The following is a 24309-nucleotide window of genomic DNA, read 5'->3' as shown; positions in this document are numbered from 1 at the left end:
CTATGGACATTGACTTATTGCAACAACTTCCAGCTATGGACAATCAATCATGAAAACTCCTATTTTCAATGGTGAGAACTTCACTTGTTGGAAAAAATGAAATGAAATTATTTGTTTAAGCAAATGACTATGAAACTTAAAGGATAATTAGAGATGGTCCCCTTAAGATAAATAAGGAAATGAGAGATTAGGATTCAAGTGACTTAGATATGCTACAACTCAATGCCAAAGCCATGCCCACTTTCTATTGGTCCCAATAATATGTGCTAGAGGGGGGGTGAATAGTACAAATCGGCTCTTGACAAGATGAGGAACTAATTTCCAACACAAAGAAAATAAAAAACAAAGTAGACAATGCACAACAATTTAGAGTGGTTCAGTCCAATACCTACATCCACTACCTTGATTATCCAACCAAGGATTTTCCCAACAAATCCACTAAGATTCGGTGAAATTCACAAGCTTTCACCAAGCTTTACAATGGCTTTTAGTAGGTTCAGCCAAAAGTATTTACACTAGTTTTTCACGGGCTAAACTAAAACCCAACAACTAACATTTCAAGGCTAAGTTAGAACCTTAACACCTTCAAGCAAACCTAGCTTGAAAATAACCACTTAGAGTGACTCCCTCACTCTAAGAATACAATCAAAGATGTAAAAGAAAGTTTCTATGATCACAAGTTGATTTGAATGGTACAAGGTTGAGTGCAGAATACAAGTACAAAGAATGGGCATTTAGGTGCAACAAGGTACAAGAGAGATTTTTTTGTTTTTTTAGCTCTTATATGACTCAAATCTTTTTTTCTCTTCCAAAAAGATTGTTTCTAATTGTTGGAAGACTCTTTTATACTTGAAAAAACATCTCTAATGGCGGTTTGATAGTTTTCTAGCCGTTGGAGATAGTTTAGAGTTAGTTCTAGCCGTTACTCTGTCTTTTAGTGCAAATTTCAAACTTGCAAGCAGAATGTTATTAGTCGACTAGCCGATATCTTAGTTGACTAAGTTGTCTCTGTTTTCTACTCCCTGTCTCTAGCAGTTCTAGCAGTAAGCACTTAGTCGACTGGCTCATTTCTTGGTCAACTAAGTTGGTTCTGTTTCAGCATTCTTCAACCCACCATTTCTCCAATTTTGAATCTTGCCCAACCAACATTCTTCCTTATTGAACTAATGAGCTTCCTCTTTGTTAAGCAATCATGTCTTATTATTTTTATCTCCCTTTTTCTTTTGATATACACTTTGAAAGATTGATTTATTAATTTCATACATTAATTTTTCTGCACACTCAAGTAAAGGCATTAGACACAAATGAATGGGAATGTTTTATTATCATCAAAAACTAATGGAGCCAACAATCTCCCTATTTTTGATGATGAGAAAACATTCCGTGATTAACATCATAGTGCCTTTTTACTTATTTCAGTTTCTGCAGAAAATGAGGATTGCTCCCCCTAAGCATATGCTCTCCTTTAGTGCGTGCATAGTTTGCTTACTTTATTCGAGCAAATTTTATTCTTGTTATATAGAAAATGACATTGTACATTTAGAGTATACATATGTGCATAATTTTAGGGTGATTCACAACAATGAATGTTGACAGTTTTTTTTTTCATAGAAAATTTAGCAGAGTCTGTCAACAGTATATAGTCATTAGATTTTGTCCAATCCTTTCATGATTCAGTCAATACACAATACACAACATCCATAATTATTTATAAACACATTTTATCCACGATGTCATAACAAAAATCAGTCAACAGCATATAATCCCAATATTAGTGCAACAACAGATTTTTGTCATTAGTAGTTATAATAACAAAGATAGCAAAATATTAGCAAACTTCAATTTTCAACAATCAAACATCATAAACATATCAGCATTCATGTCTCACAATACCATATAAACAACAAAATTAAAATTGAGTGTTCAAGTGCCACCATGACACAAATAGCAGTTAATTTAAAAAGTGTTTCGAAACTACCCCTAGACTATCTTTCTATCCCCTAAAGTCCTGGTTCCTCCACCCTAACATTTTTTTTAATTATTTTTTGGTTCCTCTACCCTAATATTTTTTTAGTTTTCTATTTTCTGATTCCTACTTCCCTGGTCCTGCTTTCTGCTTCCTTGGTTCCTGCCATCCTATTCTACTCCCCTTTTTTGTCAGCATCAAAGCAAGGGGTTTTTAGTCATCTGAGGTATTAGAGGATGAGGATTCAGTGTTGTAAAAAGGATTTAGAGGAAAAGGAGATGGTTCTCATAGAGGTTATGATTTTGTAGGGGAAGGTTCTAGTGAGGGCTTGTTAGAGACATTGACTGGATGCTGAAGTGAAGAGACTGAAGTTGGTCTAGATTTCTCTGCCAACCTGAAAGACTTTCTTTTCTTGAGAAAGGCTATCTTGGTGGCCATAGTTTTCTTCCTCATCTGTGATGTTGCAGTGGTTTCCTTCTCTTGTGAGGCTGTATGACTTTTTGTTTCTCTTTGATAGATATTGCTTTTCCTTTAGAAACTGGTGCAGATGCATCTTGCTTCTTAGTTAGCTTCTTTTTACCAGTTTCTGCATTGGCTGTTTCCATTGTAGCTTGTTTCTCAGCTTGCTCTTCCCTTACTATTTGATGGAAGATTTTCATGATGGATATCTTCTCCCTATTAGGAGGGGAGGGCTGGTGTTTCTTGGAAACATGTTCATCCTTGGAAGCTATCACTTTTGTCCCTTGATCAGATTTGTCCTTGGTCTAGTGTTCAGAAGATGGTGCCTTAGTTGGTTGCTCCACACCAGGATGAGAATCTTCTGCTTGAATGCCATGACTTGCACCATGAGCAGAAAACCCTTTTGCTTGCAAGGCTGAGTCTTCAGCACCTTGCTGTGCTAGTGTAACACTTGGAGTTTCAACTGAGTCTACAACAGCAAGTTCTGAGGGCACTTTCTCCTTTCTTTGCAGTTCATTCTCAAGTTCAGCTATCCTCTCCTCAATCTTCTGCAATCTCATTCCTTGATCAGTGAGTTTACCATCTATCCTCATCAAGAGATTAAAAATCATTTCACTAGAGAATTGTGAGGATGCTCCCTCTATTGGTGCTAGTATTACAGAAACCTTGGGTGTTTTAGTGAATTTCTCACCATCCAGCTTGTATCCCATTTTGATCAAAGCTGCCATAGTAAATGGCTTGATCTCTGGTCTTCACCATGTCCATTTCGTACCTCTTGCCCCGAACTCCCTTTTTCTATACAAGGGATGTTATGACATTTCCATAAGGCAAGTTGACTTTATCAAGTTTGCAAGCTCCTCTAATCTTTTCTATCATAAATCTGCCTATATTCAGAGCAACCCCATTAAAGGGATGTTCCATCAGCCAAAGATCCTAAAGGTTGATGTAACTTAAACTCCCACTTCTGCCCTAGATGTTTGCTGCTTCAAAGTAGTGCAAAATCCTTATCTAGGGGCTGATTATCAGTCCGCAATTACTCATTGAAGAATACTTTTCCTTCCTCCCAATGATGATTTCCCATAATGATGAGGGATCGTATTTCTCTGGGAACTCATATTCACCCTTTTCACATTTGATTTTCAATAAGCTACCTAAGTCATTAATAGTGACAACAAATTATTTCCCATTCAAGTACACATTCAGACCATTTTTTACAAAGTCATCAGAATCTTCTAATTCTTTTTCTCCTAAAGCAATGCTAGAATAAAATTCCTTTGTCAGACTTGCATTACAGGATCTATTGTTAAAAGTGTTATATCCTTTCAGTTTTATTTCAGCAAAATAGTCAGATAAACTACTCTAAAGTTCTAAATTCTCATCAAAACTCTTCTTGTCAATATATTTGCCATAAGTAATAGGTGCATTCTTAATTTTTCTGAACCTTAGTTCATGCATTCTATTTCTGAACGTAGAAGCAGAAGAGCCAGTACCTTTCTTAAGTGAAGATTCCTTGTCCTTATTCTTTTCTGTTTTCTAGTTATTTTCTTTCAGTTTCTCTGATATCTCTTTCACTGAAGCAGTCGTAATTTTCTATTTCTTTTTCAGTACTTCTATTTCTGATCGTTCTTCCACAGTCTCTTTCTTTTCTTTTTTTCAGTGATTTCTCTACTTTGTGAGGTTTTTCGCATTTTGAATCAAGGATTTTTCTGACTGGTGTTCTGTCTAAACGGTAAGGGTTTAAATTGATTTTAGAGGAAAATGTGAAGAGATGGGTTTCAATTTCAGATGCTCGGGTTTCAGGGGAGAGAAAATGAGAAGTTGTCAGTAGTTAATTCCCAAAAACTATTCACCTCCCCCGTAAATATTGCCCTATTCTATTTGCTCAAAATTTAAAAACTCCCTCTAAATTTTGGTTATTCACTTTAGGCAGTATTTCTTCTTTCTTTATTACCCGGTACACACATTTTTTATATTATTTTATTCCTTTCTTATTTTATTGACTGAGTCTTATTATTTAATGCTACAAGAACATTTTTAGTTGACTAAGATTCATCTTAGTAGACCAAATGGATTCTATTTCATGTGCATGAGCTAGAGATTTTTTCACAATTCCTGCTAACTAAGCATACCTAGATTTCTTCTAATTTCACAAAATCTATCTTCATTCAGCAGTTTAGTAAAAATATCAGCTAGTTGATGCAAAGTATTCATAAATTCAATTTTAACATCATTTTTTACTACATGGTCTCTTAGAAAATGATGTCTAATCTTAATGTGTTTTGTTCTAGAGTGCTGCACAGGATTCTTTGAAATATTAATTGCACTTGTATTGTCACGGTATATTGGTATGTTATGCATTGATAACCCATAGTCCTCTAATTGTTGTTTAATCCACAATATTGGGGCACAGCAACTACCTAATGATACATACTCTGCTTCTGCTGTAGATAAAGCCACTGAGTTTTGCTTTTTGCTGGACCATGACACTAGCATACTACCTATAAATTGACATGTTCCACTAGTGCTTTTTTTATCAGTTTTATTGCCAGCAAAATCAACATCCGAATAGCCAACTAAGCTAAAAGTTGATTTTCTAGAATACCATATGCCTAGAGTTTGAGTTTCTAAGAGGTATCTAAAAATTCTCTTAATAGCTGTTAAGTGTGATTCTTTAGGTTGTGACTGAAATCTAGCACACAAACACACACTAAACTGAATATCTGGTCTACTTGCTATTAAGTAAAGTAGTCAACTAATCATACCTCTATATAGCTTTTGATCTACATTCTTTCATTTTTCATCAAGATCAAGTCTTGTGGATGGACTCATTGGTGTGGAGATTGGTTTTAGCTTCAGCATATCAAACTTTTTGAGCATACCTTGAGTGTACCTTTCTAGGTTGATAAAGATTCCTTCCTTACTTTGCTTAATTTGAAGACCAAGAAAGTACTTCAACTCTTCCATTATGCTCATATCAAATTCACCCTGCATTTCTTTAGCAAAGTTCTTGCATAAAGCCTCATTAGTTGCACCAAATATAATGTCATCCACATATATTTGTACAACAATTAAATCATTTAAACATCTTTTAATAAACAATGTAGTATCAATGCTGCCTCTGCATAACCTTTTTCAACCAGAAATTTTGAAAGCCTCTCATACCAAGCTCTAGGAGCTTGTTTCAATCCATACAAGGCTTTGTGGAGTTTGAAAACATGATCTGATTTTTCAAATTCTTTAAAACCTGGTGGTTGTTCAACATATACTTCCTCTTGAATAAATCCATTTAAAAATGCACTTTTTACATCCATTTGGTACAATTTGAAATTCATGAAGCATGCAAAAGCTAACAACAACCTTATGGCTTCAATTCTAGCAACCGGTGCAAAAGTTTCATCATAGTCTATTCTTTCTTCTTGGTTGTATCTTGGGCTACTAACCTAGCTTTATTTCTAACTACATTTCCTTGCTCATCTACCTTATTTCTAAACACCCATTTTGTGCCAATAATAGGGTGATTTGAAGGTCTAAGTACTAGTGACCATACATGATTTCTTTTGAATTGGTCAAGTTCCTCTTGCATGGCCATTATCCAACCTTCCTCATTTTCAACTTCTTCAAAGTTTTTAGGCTCAATTTGAGATGTGAATGCTAAAAATTCACATGTTTCTCTTGTTGCTTTCCTAGTTTTAACTCTTTCAGAAATATTACCTATTATTTGATCTTGTGGATGGTCTCTTACAAATCTCTAACTTCTTGGAAGATCACTATGCTAATTTTCTATTCGTTGCAAATCTTCTAGAGGTAAAGTTTCATTTTCTCTTTTAGATGAGCTTTCTTCATTATTCTTATTGTTTTCTAGGCTCATTTCTTCCATTTGTTTTTCTAGGATTTCTACATCATCATCATCAACATGACTTTCCTTTTGTAAATCATTTGACTCATCAAAAACTACATGGATTGATTCTTCAACATTTAGAGTCCTTTTGTTAAAAACTCTATAAGCCTTAGAGTTTAATGCATATCCTAAAAATATTACCTCATCACTTTTTGCATCAAACTTTCCTAGGGGCTGTTTTCCATTGTTCAATACAAAACATTTACAGCCAAAACTCCTGAAGTGAGAAATGTTTGGTTTCCTACCCTTGTAAAGTTCATATGGTGTTTTAGATATCATGGGTCTTATTGAGATTCTATTAAGTATATAAGTTGTTGTGTTCACAACCTCAGCCCAAAAATATTTTGGTAGCTTATTCTCACATAACATAGTCCTAGCCATTTCTTTTAAGGTTCGGTTTTTCCTCTCTACTACTCCATTTTGTTGGGGTGTTCTAAGTGCTGAGAAATTGTGATCTAATCACTTTTCATTGCAAAATTTCTCAAATTCATCATTTTCAATTTCTCCTCCATGATCACTCCTTATGCTAGCTATGGCTAAGCCTTTTTCATTCTTTACTTTCCTACAATGACTTATAAAAACTGTTATAGCATCATTCTTGTGAGCAAGAAAATAAACCTAAGTATATCTACAATAGTCATCAACTATTACAAAGCCATAAGATTTTCCTCTTAAACTAGTTGTGCTTATTAGACCAAATAGATCAATATGCAGCAATTCAAGAGGTCTAGATGTTGACACAATCTTTTTAGTTTTGAAAGATGTTCTAACTTGTTTTCCTAGTTAGCAAGCATCACATGTCACGACCCAAATTCCGGGCCATGACCGGCGCATGGGCCCAATGGCCGTAGTCCACTAAGCCTAAGCAAGCCTATTAATATGACCTGTTTATCATTCCATCAAAGTTGCTAAGTCACATTTCATAACTTTGAATCAAAATAATACTAAGCATTGCCAACTCATAGTGACATACCAATCAAATATACATAAATTGTCTAAAACATATATCTTAGTACTTTACATCCCATATACGTATTTACAACAAAAATGACTCTGGGCTTCCAGTGAAGTGACGAAGATGAAGGTTCAGCTACGAAAATGCCAAGATACCTACCAAGGAAACGAATCCACAAGAACACCTCGACCTAATTACTGGCTACCTCTTGATCTGAAAACATGAAGTTGAAAACAGTGAGTATAAACCCAGTGAGTGAACAAGGAAGGGAACAAGCATACAATAAGGAAGATTTTAACGAAATCATGATGCATTTATCTTTAAATAATGCAATTTTAGTTTGGTTCTTATTAAAACCCCTCATTTAAACCCCCAATGAGTAAATCACTTGATGATAAAGAGTTCATGCTCAACAAAGGATTTGAAGAGTGAAAACTTTAAAGACATTCAAGCAAATCAAGTCAAGTAAATGACGGGTTCTCGCTGCAGCGAATTTTGGCTCAAATTATCAACTGACCAAGGGTTTCTCACCAAATCTCCTCATTTCAAACTTAATTATTTAATTCCTTAATGTTGGAAGTCATTGCTCAACTATGGTACCAGAGAAGTGGGAAATAGGGCAGAAACCGAACAAGATAATAAGCAAGACAAAAAGCTTCTCGCTGTAGCGAAATTTAAGCAACAAAACATAAAGTTTCTCTCTGTAGCGAAAAGCCTCGACAACTTTCTCGCTACAGCGAGAATCCAGCCAATGCAACCCTCCAAACCCGAGATTTTTTCGCTGCAGTGAGATTCATTCTTGTTGCAGTGAGAAACAAGACACCAACATCAATTTTTTATTCTCTCAAGAAAAAGCCATTTAGCTGCAAGGACAAAATCAACTTTAACTTGTTTAAAAATTTCCAAGGTTTAACATGCAAGATTCATATGCATTACAACCATATATTATACTCATGCACTTTCTATAACACACATTTTTATATATAAAATATACATCATACATACCATCCCACCATCATCAGCTCATGTGCACTCCCCACTCGCACATAGCTGGGTCATCATCAGCTCATGTCTACTTTTACACGCACATGGCTGGGTCATCATCATCACACAAAAGGAACATCCAATGCATATTATACATATCAAAATATTACTATAACACATGAACCATTTATATGGCACATTTTCATAAGATAAAAACATTCACCAATTGCTTGTTCCCTAGGTAAATTTTTAAAGAAAAATTAGATAAAATCATTCAAATGTTTTGTGCAAACACATTCATATTCCCAAAACAAATTTTCAAATGCAAGTTCACTCACCGGTATTTGTTAAATCCTTACTTAACTCCAACTTCCTCTATTGGTCCAAATGGGGCAGTGGGGCTTCGTTAGAACCTATCATCATATTAGCATCACAATTATCTCAATTCATACAACTATAAATTCTAAAGGCTATCTCCTAACTAGCATCCAAATTGCCATTCTCAACATGAAAAATCAACTCTAATTTGCTACTCACCTTGGTAGCTTTGTAAATTGAAATTCTTTCTAATAATTTTCAAGCTAGTGTAGAAGCTCCCTCTTTCTCTCTCTAAAACCCTAGTTAGTGAGAGAAAGTATTAGTTTAAGACTTTAGAGGGTTTTTAAAGTGAGAGGGTGAAAGAGCACAAAAGTTCTATGAAAGTGAATACAAAAGCATGAAAGGTGGAGCTAGCTTGAGAGAGTTATGGAAGCCTGAAGAGAACTCCCATGGAGCATGAAGAAACGTGAGAGGGAAGAAGGAAGAAGAAGAAGAAGCTGCTGGAAAATGTGAGAAAAAACTGCTGGAAGAAAAATGATATTTATAGCTCATGCTTATCCAAGTCCACTTAAATTATGAAAATGCCCTCAACAAGTTAGCTTATTCTCCTCCAATCCTTTATGCAATCTTTTTACTCGTTTGACACTGAAACAGAGTCCATAATGATCTAAAATGCTCGGGTTCACAAAAACTTAAAAAATTTTAACCCGAGATGAAAAAAAAACTATTTTGCCCTTACCGTGGAATTCATCATCATTTTTATTTCCTTCGTCATTTTACCCATTTTCATCATTCATTTATGCCTTAGGCCTACTTAGGCCATAATATTGTTTAAAAACTTACTTTTAGGGGCTTAGTAAGAAAATGATGAAACTACCCCTAGCCCGTGTTATTGCGTCTATGCCTAGTTACGAGCCTATAGAGGTCGAGGTCTCACATCACATATTTTCTCATTTTTAAATTTTAACTCCGGTAGCCCAACAACTAAGTTCTTTCTAATCAATTTTGACATAGTATGCAAGCTTACATGTCCTAATCTCCTATGCCATAACCAGTTGTCATTTTCAACATTTGCAATAAGGCATATTTCACTATTTATTTCAAGATCCTCAAGAAAGACAACGTACATATTCTTCAATCTCTTTCCTATGAATGACACATTGTTTGTACCTATGTTTATTACTTCACACTTATTTGAATTAAAACATACTTTAAATCCTTTGTCGCATAATTGACTAATACTCAATAAATTATGCTTTAAGCCCTTAACTAACAACACATGACTAATTTGAGTTTTGGAGTTCTTACCAACCGTACATATTCCATGAATTCTACCTTTTGAATCATCACCAAAGGATACTATGCCTCACTTTCTTTTATCCAGCTGAGCAAATAACATTTCATCTCTAGTCATATGTCGTAAGCAGCCATTGTCCATGTACCAAGGCTGCTTCTTCTTGAGTTGAGCTCTTGAACATGTCTCCTTTAAGTGCAGCTCAACCTACAAAACAAAGTTTCAGTTTTTCTTTATAGGTACCCATACTTTGATAGGTCCTTGAGAGTTAGTTGCAATATAGGATCCTTTAGGGACCCAAATTTTTCTAACTTCTTCTGGTTACTTCTCTTAAAGTAGTCATAGAACATATGTCCATGTTTTCCACAACAATAACATTTAGATGATGCATAAGCAGAATTCTTCTTGTGGTATGCATTTTTTTTTAAGATTTGAGAGCTGTGTTTTCAGCAAACCTTTTTTGTAAAGCTTCTGATTTATTTTCCTACTCTAGCTTTAAAACTTCAAAATCTATTTTTGAGTGTTCTAACTCAACTTGAAAGAAATTTCTTTGCTCAAAAACAGAATTGAATTCTTCATTTATCTTTTCCAGATCATTTTCAAGAGATGTAGTCTTTTTCTTTAAATTCTTATATTTTGAAAAGAGTTTTTCAAATTCATCATAAAGGCAGTCATACTTATCTTGTACATCATCAATAGAAATGTCACAAGGGGATGAGGATACCTCTATTTCGTCATCTTGTGCCATCAAGCAAAGGTTTGCTCTTTCCTCAGATTTTTCATCTTTAGCTTCAGAGCTTGATGTGTCACTGTCCGACCATGCAACAACCACTATTGCTTTCTTGGATTTCTTATTTTTCTTTTAAGTCTCATCTTTCAGTAATGGACATTCGAACTTGAAGTGGCTAGGTTACTTGCATTCGTAGCAGATCAACTCCTCCTTTTTGATGGAGTCATTTTTGTTTTTGAATTTCCATGAAGCACCTTGATCTTTTCTAAACCCTCTTCTGGCCAATCTTTGGTTTCTTCTTCCCATAAGCTTTCTGAATTTTCGTGCAACTAAAGCTAACTCTTCATCATCATCACATGATAATTCTTCCAGCTCTTCTCCAAGGATGTTGGCTTTAAGTGCAATGCTCTTTTTCTTTTCCTTTACTTCCCTCTTATCTTCTTCTTCTTCCTCTTTAAGCTCCAGCTTATGAGTTTGGAAAGAGGCACAAATCTCATCTAAGATGATAACATTTAGATCTTTTGTCTCTCGGGTTGTAGTCATTTTAGGCTTTCAATTTTTTGGTAGACTCTTAAGCAGTCTTTTTACTAATTCATGTTCAAGGATAGGCTTGCCTAGTTGACTCAATTTATTTGTGATGTTTGTAAACCTATCTAACATACTGGTGATGTCTTCACTAGGCTCCATTTTGAACATTTCATAGTGATGTGTTAAAAAGGCAATTTTGGACTCCTTTACTTGATAAGTCCTTCCATGGATTATTCTAAGTTTCTCTCACACTTGTTTAGCTATTGTACAGCTTGAGACTTTGTTAAATTCAGTGGGGTTCAAGGCACAATGAAATGTGTTGATGGCCTTAAAATTTATTTGAACTTTCTTAGTTTCAGCCTCAGTCCATTCAGACCTTGGCTTTGGCATCAACTCATTTGTCACCACATTCACGATTGAGGGCATAAAGGGTCCATCAGTTATGATGTCCCACATTTCATAGTCTATAGCTTTAATATAGATTGACTTCCTAGTGCTCCAATAAGGGTAATTAGAGCCATCAAATAGAGGTGGTTTGTTTGTTGATTGTCCCTTAGCCACTACTGATTTTAGTTGAGCCATTTGGATCCTCCCAAATGGTGTTAGACCTTAATAACAGGGAACTAGCTCTAATACCACTTGTTGGTCCCAATAATATGTGCTAGAGGGGGGTCAATAGCACAAATCGGCTCTTGACAAGATGAGAAACTAATTTCCAGCACAAAGAAAATAAAAAACAGAGTAGACAATGCACAACAATTTAGAGTGGTTCGGTCTAAGACCTACATCCACTACCTTGATTATCCAACCAAGGATTTTCCCAACAAATCCACTAAGATTCGATGAAATTCACAAGCTTTCACCAAGCTTTACAATGGCTTTTAGCAGGCTCAGCCAAAACCTTTTACACTAGTTTTTCACGGGCTAAACTAAAACCTAACAACTAACTTTTCAAGGCTAAGTTAGAACCTTAACATCTTCAAGCAAACCTAGTTTGAAAATAACCACTTAGAGTGACTCCCTCACTCTAAGAATTCACTGAAAAATGTAAAAGAAAGTACCTATGATCACAAGTTGATATGAATGGTACAAGGTTAAGTGCAGAATACAAGTACAAAGAATAGGCGTTTAGGTGCAACAAGGTATAAGAGAGATTTTTTAGTTTTTTTAGCTCTTATATGACTCAAATCTCTTTTTCTCTTCCAAAAAGATTGTTTCTAATTGTTGGAGGACTCTTTTATACTTGAAAAAACATCTCTGATGGCGGTTTGATAGTTTTCTAGTCGTTGGAGACAGTTTGGAGTTGGTTCTAGCCGTTACTCTATCTTTTACTGCAGATTTCAAACTTGTAGGCAAAATACTCTTAGTCGACTAGCCGATATCTTAGTTGACTAAGTCGTCTCTGTTTTCTGCTCCCTGTCTCTGGCAGTTCTGGCAGTAAGCATTTAGTCGACTGGTTCATTTCTTGGTCAACTAAGTTGGTTCGGTTTCAAAATTCTTCAGCCCATCATTTCTCCAATTTGAATCTTGCCTAACCAACATTCTTATTGAACTAATGAGCTTCCTTTTTGTTAAGCAGCCATATCTTATTATTTTTATCTCCCTTTTTCTTTTGATATACATTTTGAAAGATTGATTTATTAATTTCATACATTAATTTTCCTGCACACTCAATTAAAGGCATTAGACACAAATGAATGAGAATGTTTTATTATCGTCAAAAACTAATGGCACCAACACTTTCTTTTCTTCACTTAGAGAAAAAAATACCACAAAATTTCTCTATGTGATAATGCTAAGGAAATATGGAAGAAACTAGAAGAGTTCTGTGGAGAAGAAAGAGAGTTAGAAGAAAAAGATTGTGTAAGTTAATACACAACAAGTGACAAGGAAACTAGTGAATGGAAAGTAAATACCTCAACTTGTGAACCATTTTCATATTCACTGAAAGAATTGGAACATGCATTTGAAGAATTAACTTATGAGTTTGAGAAAATGAATTTGAAAAATAAAGAAAAGATTTCAAACCTTAGTGTCAAAAATGAATTTTTGAAAAATGAAAAAATTGATTTGGAAAATGAAAATAAGAGGCTAAAAATAGATTTTGAATCTTTTCAAAAGAGCCTTGATATGTTGGAAAAGAAAATGAAAAATTTAAAAATTCTGTTGATATTCTTAAAAAGAAAAATGATTGAATGGGCTGCAAAGATGAAGTTGAAAACTAAACAAATTTCTATTTATTTTGTGTACATAATTTGCTATGTTGTTCTGCATATATGCTTCAGAAATATACTCTTTATAGGAATAAATGTGGATTCCAAAAAAGGAATCTTGCATGTTTAAGACGAACAAAAAGGATCCAAAGAAAATTGGACGTTAAAAATCAATTGAAAATGATTCTTGTACACAAGCTAAAGCAAGGAAGAACAAGATCTTGAAGAGTGATTGCTCTCTAAACATAAATGTTGAAATTGTGATCAATTGACAAAGACTTTCATGAGCACATCATCAAAGCTTGATAAAGTTTAAGGAGGTAAATCATTTATTTTCAAATTCCATAGATCTATGAATTACTCCATGTTTTGTCTTACAACTAAATGCAACATAAACGCTTTGTCAATATATTTCATTGATTGATGTTATGACATGTTGATTGATGTGATGAAATTGTGTTGCTTTATTATTGCATTTGCATATCATTTCATGCATAAACATCATCCAAGCCAAATGAAGTTAATTGTTGAATCAACTATTTCTCTCAAAAAGCCTTTCAAATTTGCTTTAGAATAAAAGCTTCAAATTTTCAAAACTGCTTGAGTACAAGTATTGATTTCTTAACCCCATAGAATCAATTTCAGTATAAAACAATAGTCAAGCATGCTCTTCTATCGTTTAAGAATGGATCTTTCATCAAATAAGAATTGACATTTCAAAATACAAAATAATCTTAAAAGTCTTTTTTAACACTAAGAAATCGACCATTTCTTTTCTCAACGTCTATTTTTAAAGAATCACGAGAACTTTAAAAAAAGATTAAAGCATAGGAACCAACCTTAGGAGAATAGAAGTCGATTCCAAAGTTTTGAAAGGAAAAATGACTTGATTTTCAAACTTAAACATGACTCCCACTCTTCAAATCACATCAGCTCTTCAACTTTTCACAAAATTTCTCTTCCAAATGCTAGGAATATTTCAGAAAAATTATTGAGCATTAAAAACTTTTAACCTTTCTCAACAAAACCTTTCATCTTTGCACTCATAAATCAAATTTTCACTCATTCTCTCACTTCAATTTCCAAAAAACCATTTTCTTGAAGGAAGAAAAGTCAATTCAACAAAAGCATCAGCCCTCTGATCTCCAAACCCTCAATTCTCCATTCTCAAAAAGCCTTCAAAGTCCACTCTTTGTACTCAACAGTTAGTCCATGGTTTCCAAAAGCTTAAGAGAAGAAAAAGGGAAAGCACCAGCTACTATTTTGAAAGTTAAAAATACTAAGCTACCAAATCCTTTTGATGTAAATTTTCCAACCAAGGCACATAAGAAAACTTATGATAAAGTCTACTCTAAGAAGAAAGTGATTAATTAAAGAATCATCGACCTCATATGGTTTGAAAATGAGTTTAATTTCCCATACATTGAGAATCTAAGAAGGCTACGCTGGTATGAGTTCTTGAGCTTGAGAAGGCCTCTATATGAGAAACTGGTACGAGTGTTTTACTCGAATGCAACCATAATTTATAGAAAGGATGATGATTATGACAGAGTGAATCATGATAGGTTTTTCCTCACTTCTATTGTTGGGAGGTAGTTAGTTGTCACACTCATTTTGTTGCAGAGAATGCTAAAACTAAAGCCGATAAGCAAGAATGTACTCACTCGTATAACTGAAGAGGATGAGATATCTAAAGAAAAATTAAGTGGTGAATTCATGATTGGTCCCATCACTACCTTAAAATTTCCAAACAATTCTTCCAAGTTTAGTGTAATTGACAAAATTCTGCACATGATTGTTATTAACACTCTTAAACCTCTTAGACCCAGGCACACATTAGTTACAGTTGAAGACATGTGGTTTATACACCATATTAAGAGAGTCACCCTCATCGATCTTGCTTAGTTTATATGTCAAGACATGAAGATTTTGACTAAGGGAAGAAGAAACAATTTGGTGTATGAAATGGCCATCTCTGAAATGTTTGATATTTGGAAGATTGATATATCACTTAACAAGGGTGTGATACAAGACAAATTGAAATATCTAGACAAGGCATTCATTAAAAGAATGCAAATTAAGTATGATGTTGTTAGTAATTAATGCATAAAGAACGGTGCACAAAAGGGAGGTATAGCTCAAGAATAAGCAGCACCAAAGCAAGTGCCAAATGCCTTCACTCAACAAGCTACAACATAGCTTTCTTCCACCACAAACATGCCTCGACAACCATCAAGTGATTCTCAAGTAGCAGATGCTTCACCTCCACCATATGTCTTAAGACTTTACATGGAAATTGTTTCATATCAAGACTTATGTACTCGATTACACAATCAAGAGCAATCTTCTCTAACGAAACTTGCTAAGGTCAATGAAAAGCTTGAGGACGTAGTGACTAACTATATTTACAACTTTAAGAATATGTTCCATTTTTTCAGCTATACTCTTAACAAAATAAATGATGAAATCATAAAGCTTTAAAAGGGCATGGCAAAACTATCAGAAAAATAGTTGCAACTTATCAAAGACCAAGCATAATTAAATGCAAAGTTCAGAACCTCCCCTCCTAAGCCACTAAAACTAACGTTTTTACCTCCCTTACCAAAATCCACACCACTGTCATCACCATAAGCATTACATCTACATACCTAATTAACTTTTCCTCTGTACTCAATGCCTATGCTACTCTGTTTTTCCTTGTAGTGTTCATTGTATCTAGTACAATGATCAATGAAGTCCTTTCTTTATTTCTCTACTTGTGTCAATATTTTAAACTATTCGTTTACCTATGCTAGTAACCATCTTGTGTTTTCATGAGCTTTAAAATTGATATTACACATTGGTTTCCAATTATTTTTATATAATAAAGAAGGGGAGAAATTTTGGAGTAAATTTGCCAAGCCTTCTTATTTCAATGCTGGAATACTTTAAATTTCCCTCAAATGATTTTTAGAAAGGTAAGCATAAATTCAGGGCGAGTTCTTCACAAGCAAATTTAATTCATAATTTTGTCATATAAAAAAAATGGGCATTGTTAGCTTTAAAATTGACCTTATTTTTGAAATGACAAAATTGAATGATCTAAATATGCTTTCAAATAAAATGAAAATGACTTTAAACTTGAAAAACATTCCTAAAAGTGTGTTGAAGTTATTTGTAAAAAGAAAAATCCTTTTAAACACTTTAAAACTCAAATTCCAACAGTTATAATCAACTTTTATAGATGAAGCACCAATTTTTTGTAAAACAGATAGCAATATTTCTTCTCCATAATTGACTTTTTAGTAAGGAAACATCGATTCTTGATGAAGCATAAAGCTATTGGGAGAGGAAGAATCAATGTCTAAAGAAGGTCAATTCTTGAGAAGGTAGAAACAAAATGGAAAGATGCTAAAAAATAAGAATTGACCTCTCAAGTATCCAATGTTCGATTCTCAAAGCTATAAAGAAGAAAAATTAGAAACTTGTTGAAGAAGCAAAGATGGAGAATAGGAAAAGAATCAAACAAAAAAATCAAAATTGAAATTACAATTTGACATTCAACGAATAAAAAGAATTGACTTATAGAGAAGGCAGTGATCGATTCTCACAAAATAGAATGCTCCTAACTTGAAGTAAGACAAAAAGAATGGACTAGTCATAAACTCACTAATCAATTCTCACCAAACAAAAAACATCAGACTCAAATTGAAATGAGAGGAATCGATGTCTTGAGAGTAGAAAGATTGATTTTTAGAAAAAATAATGTATCGGGTTGTAAAAGAATCGACTTCTCACATGTCCATCAATCAATTCCTGAAGGTTGATTGACACAATTCAAGTTGCCTCGACTTTTGAAAATTGAGCAACACTTTTCTCTAATAGGCAAAAATTAAAAAAAAAACCTATAAATGCCTTTGTGAAGGACATTTTTAAGAGAAAAGAGCAACTAGAAAGAAAAAAGAGTAAGAAAATCACAATAAAAATAGAAAAAAGCAAAAATGTTTCAAAGTTCATTTCTTTCTCTCCCTATAACAAAACTCTCAAAACAAAGCATCATTTCCTAAGCTTACATTCCTTGATTCATCCACATTCTCTTGTACTAAACTCAACTCATCAGCCTTTAGAGAGGTTTTAAAGCTTGTAATCCATTTTTGTAAGGTTATACCTCCATAGTAAAAGGTAGAAAGGTTATACCTCCTTGAAAAGGTAGATAGGTTGGGCTTGATCCTTAAAAGCCAATGTCGTAAAGGTTGTACTGGATCTTAACAAGACAGTGACTTGTTGAAAGGTTGTGCTTCATCTTTAAAAGGTAGTTACTTGTAAAGGTTATGCCTGAACCTAGTTGAAAAAGGTAATTGATAATGGATTCAAACTCCTTCCGCTATTAAGGGAAAGAACGTAGGCTTTAAGGGTTAAACCTTTATAAAAATTGTGGCTGAGTTTTCCTCTTATTCTTTATACTCACCACTTGCTTTATTTTTCATCTTTTAAGCTTTCACACCTTGGTTCTTAAGTTTTGCTTTCAAAGTTTTCATCTTTACCTTTGTTTTCAAGAAAGATCAAATATTTTTTTAGAAAACCAATTCACCCTCGTTTGGTTTCTTTATCTTAAGATTCTTGATCTAACACAACTCACAAGCAAAATTGCACCCTAAAAGATATGATGAGAAATATGATAAATGGGTCTAATTTACTTAAACTTTAGTGGGAATAAGCAATCAAAATAGCCATGTATATCTTAAACCAAAACACTATGAAATCTATACTTAAAACCCTTGTTGAGTTGAGAATGAATGGAAAGCTAGTCTTAATCACTCAATGTTTAGGGATATCTTTTGAAAATGTGCCTTTATGATCCTACTAGAACCAAGATACAATATCTCCACTTGTTACTATTTTATTGGGTACTTATAGATTTTATTACTTACCAACAGGTTGTAAAATTGTTAAAACAAAAATAACTAAGTTTGTAGAGTTGCATATGGTTGATACTAGCAAGTTTATCTCAAGATAGAGATGAAAAAAAGCATATTGAGACTTCAAATATTCCTATACCCATAAAGCAATATACTATGGCATGTACACTAGTTGGAGAATAGGAAAAAATTCAACTAGTTCTTAATGAGGTCTCTCAACACTAGAATATTGTAGAACATGTGTCACAAAGAAAATCCACAAGGACAAGAATGTTTGCTATTTCCTCTGACATGTATGAAGTTCGTATTGGAAAGGTTGATTGTGATTTAGGCCATATAGTTGATCCAATAACTTTTAGAAGTTGTTTCGAGTCTTCAACATATTTATGGTGGATGCAATGAGACAAGAGATACAATCTATGTCACACAATGGTGTGTGGAAACTTTTGAGCTACCGAAGGGTTGCAAACATATTGGACGTAAATGAGTGTACAGGAGCAAGAAAAATTCCAAAGGGAAGATTAAAAAGTTTAAAACCGGACTAGTTTGTTAAAGGTTTTACACACAGAGAATGAATTGATTATAATAAAATCTTTTCTTATATATCCTCTAAAAATCCTTTTAGAATAACTATGGCAATAGTAGCTCATTATGAATTAGAGCTTCATTAGATGGATGGTAAGACTACTTTCTTGAATGGGAATCTTCTTGAAAAAATCTATATGTTATAGTTGTAAGGATTTAAAGCAGCGAATAATGATCATCTTATGCGTAGACTCAAAAATTTTATTTAAGAGCTCAAACAAGCTTTTCACTAATTGAATCTTAACTTTGATAAACTGATAATCTCTATTGGTGGTGTTGAGAACAAGGTAGATAGATGCATATATTTTGAGATCTTTTATTTTTCTTGTTTTATATATTAATAATTATACCTTGCTTGCTAGTAGTCATTTGGACATCTTGCGAGAAACTAAGAAGTTGTTGTCTAGGCAATTTGACATGAAAGGTCTTTGAGAAGTATCTTATGTTATGTTCTTAGGCTTGAAAACCACAAAGATAGGTCTCATCACTTGTTAGCTATCTCTTAACGTGCATATATTGATCAAGTGTTGAATAGATTTTAAGATTGAGAATTCACTAAATAAAACTAAAGCTATGTCTCCTCTGTTGTCTAGAAAATTATCAAGAATCTCACTCATTAAAAAGTTGTAGATTAAGGAGGTGGAAGATCTTTGGCATTGAATTTCAATAGTTAATCTGGCTAGTGTTCTTTTCATTGTCAAATTATGGATCAAAATCAAGTATGGTTTTATGTGTTAAATTTTAGTTATGATGTATAAATTAAATTACATAAATTTAATTTCTAATTAATAATAAGTGGCAAGATTTGATAAAACAAATGAAGGTAAAATAAACCTATCCCTTTAAGGTTTCACCTTAATTCATCTTGAATCCATTAGTATTCAAAATGGACACTCTGTCACAAAACCCTAAATGTAGTTAATAGATGTTAGAAAATGACTAAACTACAATAAATAAAAACATCGAAACACCTCTTTTGGAATTGATTTATTTCTTTGGGGTTCTTCTTCATCCTCCTTAATCACCAAAAAATTAAACCTTATCTTGATAATATGGGTTCAAATTAGATGGTTTATGGGAGTAATAGTGGTGGCAGTAGTAACTATAGAGGCGACAGTGCATGCGGTTGAAATACTGGTTCTTCTTTGGAAATTATGGAGGTAATGTTGAATATGGGAGTAATAGTGGTGACACAAGTAACTATGGAGGCCAAGGAAATTATAATGGTAATAACAATGGCACTTTTGGAACCACCTTTTAGCCCTTTGTTTTATGGTAAATAAAAAAAAAAAAAAAAGCCATTTCACATGGCAAAGATCCATGGCCATAATTGACAAAATCTACCATGATTCAGCACTTTTTTCCCCCTTCTTGGTTCTTACATTGATCTTGAACAAGCGAAATAAAATAAGAAATAATAATAAAGGTAAAACTACCAACACAAGGACACTAATTATCACGACCAAAATTTTGGGCCATGATCTGCGCATGGATCCAATGGACGTAGTCCACTAAGCCCAAGCAAGCCTATTAATCTGGCATATTCATCATTCCATCATAAACTACTAAGTCATATATCATAACTTAGAATCAAAATAATATTAAGCATTGCCACTTCATACTGGCATACCAAACAAGTGTATATACACTGTCTACACATGTATCTTAATAATTCCTATTAGGTTCGTTTATACACAACAAAAGGAGACTCAATGTCCAGCGGAGAAACTTGACGAATGTACAGCTACTAAATGCCGAGACACCTACCAATAGTCTTGTCTACAAAGGTACCTCGACCTAGTTACCAGTTGCCTTGTAATCTGAAAACATGAAGTTGAAAGCGATGAGCATAAACTCAGTGAGTGAACAAGAAAGGGAACAAGCATACCATAAGGAATGTTTAACGAAATCATGATGCATTCATTTTCTCAAAACAATTCAATTGTTTTAGCTTTTTTAAACCCCTCATGTAAACCCCACATGAGTAAATCACTTTACAAAGATCCATGCTCAACTATGGTACCAAAGAAATGGGAAATATGGCAAAAACACATAAGTTAGCAAAATGGACAGAAAGTTTCTCGCTGCAGCAAACTTCATTCTTGCTGCAGCGAGAACCAGGTCTGGTGAAGGCCCTCAATCCCGAGAGTTTTTCGCTGTAGTGAGAATGAATCTCGCTGCAACGAGGATCAGAACATCAAGGAAAAAGTCTCATTTTCCCTTAAAACAAGCCATCTTGCTAAAATAACAATAGCAACATGTAACACATGTAAACTCCCAAATTTCAACAAATCAAATGCTCATATATTTGTATTTACAACCATATACCCATCATCATCATGCACACCATCCCATCATCATCATTCCCAACTCATACGTACTCCCTACTCGCACATGGCTAGGTCATCACCGGGTTATGCGCACTCCTTACTTGCACATAATCGAGTCATCACCGGGTTATGGGCACTCCCTACTCGCACATAACTGGGTCATCATCGGCTTATGCGCACTCCCTACTCGTACATAGCCGAGTCAATATCATTACACCACAATGTATTCATATATATATATCAACACAATGTGGTAGTGCATGAATCAATAATAGTCATATGTCACAACATGAAGACAATCTATCAAAAGCTTGTTCCCAAGGCACTTGTTTTTATGAAAAGCTAGATAATCCATTCAAATGTTTGACAAATGCATTATATCCCCAAAACAAGTTTTGAAATGCAAGTCCACTCACCGGTATTAGGAGTAGAAATACTCATATTTTCAGTCCGTGGGTACAGTCCTTTACTCGTATCCAATAGCTCACTACCTAGCCATAATCCATGACACATATTCTAATTAAATTATGTCTAACAGTCATAAGCTATTTCAGGCTCGATATATATATGATATGAAATGAAAAATGCATGGGTAGCCATCTAGACTCGATATTGGCCTAAGTCGATTTTTCATCCGATAAATTGGCCAATGCATCCAATTTCACTCCAACTTGCTCCATTTCTTTTCGAATCCCTCAATTCACCAAGCACAAACTAATTAACACACAAATAGGCAAAATTTATCTTCATTTTTCTTCTTGGAACTTTCGGCCAACAATGGTACACTAACTCCGTGATTTTTCCTAATTAATTTTCTCACCATTATTCATTAATTCTTACACCAAAAACTATTATTTCTTAATCAAATCACCTAGAATAACGTCCCATTCTTCCTCATTATTCACTTAGAGAATTTGGCTATTGATGGGCACCAAACCTTTGGTGGTTTTCTTCACTTGTTTTCATGCTACACATCATTAATCACCTAAAAACACTAACATACCTAAAAATCAAACCAATCTAAGATCATTCTCTCTCCATACCCATTTTCCCTACCACTTATTCACTATGAAATCATGTTTCTCAACCATAGAAATAAGAAAATAAAGCATGGGTATTGTAAATCTCAAGTAAAAATAAAGAATTTTCACTTTACCTTGCTTAATTCCTTGGAATCCCACACTTTTTCTTCAATTTTCCCACCTAGGGTTTGTGTTCTTTCCTTTCCTCTTCACTTCATGCTTTGGCCAGCCATATGGGTGAGACTAAGAGAGTCTTAAATAGACGTTACAAGGAAATTCTAGAATGATCCAAGCTTGACACATGGCATATTTCCATTGGTCCATGTGTAATACTTATCCATTAAGCAATCTCTCTCCACCACATAAAATGTTTTAATTATCCATAATGTAAAATGTTAATGGCTAAAATCCATGGGCATGACAAGTGTTAGGTGGTGTAAAATTCAAAAATTCCAACTTTGCCCCCGTAAACTCATAAAATTATCGTTTTACCCCTAGAACATGAAAATTATCAAAAAAATTATTTTCTTGTCATTTCACCCATATTTTCATCATTCATTTATGCTTTAGGCCTACTTAAGCCATAATATTGTTTAAAACTTACTTTTATGGGCTTATTGAGAAAATGACGAAATTACCCCTAATTAGGGGTATCGCGTATATTTTTATCTATGAGCTATAAAGGTCAAGGTCTCACACTAATAATCTTTATTTTTGTTTTGGAAATAATTGTTACGAAAGTTTTCTTTTTCTATTGTCTTTTCTGAAACCAAGCCTACTATGTGCAACAACAACTCCTAGATGAAATGGGTTAATGGTTCTAACTATTCCTTTTTTCCTTTTAAATGATATGATTTGATGCTCAAGTTATTTCTTGTCGAAAAATAAAATGTCTCAAAAGAATGGAATCAAAAAACCTTACTTTGCATTAACAAGATGAAGACATATCTATATACAATGGTGTAATAGCCCATAAACCTAACTTGCTTGGAGTGCAAGTAAAGTAAATAGCATAAAAAGAAGTATTCTAATCCTAGACTTATTTGGGCTATAAGCAAAGTAAAAAAATACAATGAAAGATTACACAAGAAAATAATCCCTGCAATTCTATGTATGAGAATAAGTCAACAAAATGATACAAATGGAAACAAAAGATCCTTCAATACTCTTTTTCAAGTTCGAGCATGAAAGGTAGAGATGCCTAACTTGACCAATAGTTTATGGAACTAATTGTACCCAAGTGCTTTAGTGAATATATCAGCCAATGGGTTTTGTCAAGAAATAGGTCGAGTAACAATAGTTTGGGACTAAATTTGCTGCTGGATGCAATGGTAATCTATTTCTATGTCTTCTATTTGTTTATGCAAGACTAGATTAGCTACGATGTAAATAGCAACTTGATTGTCACAGAACAAGGGAATTGGTGCAGTCTGTGTCATTCCAAGATCTTATAAGAGCTGTATTAGCTAAATAACTCACTAGTGGCGTTGGCCATGGCTCGATATGCAGCCTTTGCAAAAAAAGGGAAACCATTGTTTATTTCTTAGATTGCCATGAAATTGGAGAAGACCTAAGGAAAATAATATAGCCCATAATAGATCTGCATGTCATTAGACATCTTGCCTAATATGCATCATAATATGCTCATAGAACAATAAACCATTTGAAAGAAACAAGATACCTTCTCTTGGGGTTCTTTTGAGATAATGTAACACCCTATGAGCAACATCAAGATGTGATTGTCATGGAGCTTGCATAAACTAGCTAAGAATATGTATTGCATAGTTAATATCTGGATGGGTGATCGTGAGATAAAGTAAACCACTTACCAGGTGATGATATTGCCCAGGACTAATGCAAATGTCACTAGAGTTGAGTAAAAGCATGTGTTATTGCTCTATGGGAAAATTGGTTGGCTTGCAACCTTTGAAACCATTCTTGACTAAGATATCAAGTACATACTTGCATTGGCTTAATGCAATACTTGCTAGAGAACATGCCATTTCAATTCTTAGAAAATTCTTAAGTTTGCCAAGATTTTTTATATGAAATTTTGCATTAAAATAATATTTTAGTTTAGAAATGTGATTGAAATTTGTTCCCATGATGATGACATCATTGACATATAT

This window comes from Theobroma cacao, chromosome 4, assembly GCF_053813885.1.
Source record: "Theobroma cacao isolate CCN51 chromosome 4, ASM5381388v1, whole genome shotgun sequence".
Taxonomy (NCBI): domain Eukaryota; kingdom Viridiplantae; phylum Streptophyta; class Magnoliopsida; order Malvales; family Malvaceae; genus Theobroma; species Theobroma cacao.
The sequence above is the reverse complement of the archived record's forward strand: the minus strand, read 5'-3'. Positions refer to the sequence as shown.